The sequence below is a fragment of the Prenolepis imparis genome, unplaced genomic scaffold, assembly GCF_030444845.1.
Source record: "Prenolepis imparis isolate NDT839.2.m4 unplaced genomic scaffold, iyPreImpa1.0 SCAF_116, whole genome shotgun sequence".
NCBI lineage: Eukaryota > Metazoa > Arthropoda > Insecta > Hymenoptera > Formicidae > Prenolepis > Prenolepis imparis.
Window position 1 is genome coordinate 80,456 of NW_028141274.1, and position 2,829 is coordinate 83,284.

Sequence of the window (2,829 nt, forward strand, 5' to 3'; positions counted from 1 at the left end):
TTAAATTACGTATATTGTATCTAAAAATTTGTAGGCTGGTATTCTGATGGTCATCATAATGTGTAGACAGTGTACTGTTAAAATATATGAAAGAATCATTTTTGGTGCGTCTTAACATATTGAAAATTAAAACTTCTAAGCCGCGAATCTCATACGGCGCACAATTATATTACGTATATTGTATCAAAAGTTTGTAGGCTGGTATTCTGATGGTCATCATAATGTGTAGACAATGTACTGTTGAAATATATGAAATTATAATTTTTGGTGCGTCTTAACATATTGAAAATTAAAACTTTTAAGCCGCGAATCTCATACGGCGCACAATTATATAACGTATATTGTATCAAAAAGTTTGTAGTCTGGTATTCTGAAGGTCATCATAATGTGTAGACAATGTACTGTTAAAATATATGAAAGAATCATTTTTGGCGCGTCTTAACATATTGAAAATTAAAACTTTTAAGCCCCGAATCTCATACGGCGCACAATTAAATTACGTATATTCTATCTAAAAGTTTGTAGGCTGGTATTCTGATTGTACCATCATAATGTGTAGACAATGTACTGTTAAAATATATGAAAGAATCATTTTTGGCGCGTCTTAACATATTGAAAATTAAAACTTTTAATCCGCGAATCTCATACGGCGCACAATTATATTACGTATACTGAATCAAAAAGTTTGTAAGCAGGTATTCTGATGGTACCATCATAATGTGTAGACAATGTACTGTTAAAATATATGAAAGAATAATTTTTGGCGCGTCTTAACATATTGAAAATTAAAACTTTTAAGCCGCGAATCTCATACGGCGCACAATTATATTACGTATATTGAATCAAAAAGTTTGCAGGCTGGTATTCTGATGGTACCATCATAATGTGTAGACAATGTACTGTTGAAATATATGAAAGAATAATTCTTGGCGCGTCTTAACATATTGAAAATTAAAACTTTTAAGCCGCGAATCTCATACGGCGCACAATTATATTACGTATATTGAATCAAAAAGTTTGTAGGCTGGTATTCTGATGGTACCATCATAATGTGTAGACAATGTACTGTTGAAATATATGAAAGAATAATTTTTGGCGCGTCTTAACATATTGAAAATTAAAACTTTTAATCCGCGAATCTCATACGGCGCACAATTATATTACGTATATTGTATCAAAAAGTTTGTAGGCTGGTATTCTGATGGTCATCATAATGTGTAGACAATGTACTGTTGAAATATATGAAATAATAATTTTTGGCGCGTCTTAACATATTGAAAATTAAAACTTTTAAGCCGCGATTCTCATACGGAGCACAATTATATTACATATATTGTATCAAAAAGTTTGTAGGCTGGTATTCTGATGGTCATCATAATGTGTAGACAATGTACTGTTAAAATATATGAAAGAATAATTTTTGGCGCGTCTTAAAATATTGAAAATCAAAACTATTTGGCCGCGAATCCCATACGGCGCACAATTATATTACGTATATTCTAACAAAAAGTTTGTAGGCTGGTATTCTGATTGTTCTGATTCCAAATATCTGTATATTGATATATATTAGGATGATGTGGTACGTAAAATTATAAATACATAATATAAGAAAGTACAAATATATAATTCTAAAATTTTCAAAATTATGAAATTATGAAAATATTATAATTCTTTCTTTAATTTTTTTTTTGCTGTCATAAATTATAGATCCAGGCTTTTTTCCTACGTGAGGCATACAAGTACAAATATAATTTTGTTCCGAATTATAGATCTAACAAGTAAGCTTAAGATCTCATGAAAGGTTTTCATAATGATTTGCGCGGAATTTTCTCGCTTTTCTTCTTTTTAATGTCGAATGCAGGTTGATGCACTCTCGAGTGTGCAACGACGGACGAGAAGCGCGTGAGAAACGCAGCGAGCGCAAACCCTGCCGTTACGAGAAATTCCTAGCAAGTCTTGGGTGCAACTTTGTATGGAAATCCCGATACGCGATAAAGCTCATAAATGGACAAGCAATGACCGCGTGGAGTGAGAAAGGGAGGGAAGAGAAAAGGGGAAAATATGTGATCCTCCTACGCGTGGGCGGACGGGCGGATAGTAGCCGAGGCACCGGGGCCGAGGTCATCATTATCCACCATTATCCGGTCCCGGCCAACCACTGTAATCCGTATTTCATTCTCTGCCGGTTTTTTGTCGTCGGTTGCGAGGAGCGGTTACGGGCCCCCCAAGATTACAGACCCGCTACGGGTGACCAATAGTTTCCGTGATGCTGCAACGGAAAGCGCGAGACGAGAGACGCAACGCGCCACCCTCAGCTTGTGCTCCCTTTGCCCCCTCAGCCTGTACCGCCCTTTGTTTCCGACCAAAGCGGGATAAAAGACTCGTGGACTTTGTTAACTTTGCAATAAAAAAATTCTTTTTTTTTTATTATAATAAAAATAGAATATAATTAATTTATTATCGGTTTTTCTCGATTTCGATCTCATTTTTCTTAATGATCTCTCTGGCGCATATATCGCGATTTGTAAAAAAAATCTATTTAGAATACAGTTGAGTATCTATGTACTTTAAAAAGAAACGAGAGAATCTGTATTTATGATTGCATCGCATCGACTCCTAAATTACTCCCCGATGTTTATAAGCATCTTATAAAGTTCACCACACAATCGCATCAAATAATCATACATTATGGAAAGAGGAAAGGAGACCCGGACTCGCATCTTGAAGAACAGACTCGTCTAAGAGTCCGGGATTCTCTTGTATATAATTGAAATAGAAATCGCAACGAGTCAATATACGCAATTTCGTCTGTAGAATATCTCGCTGTTC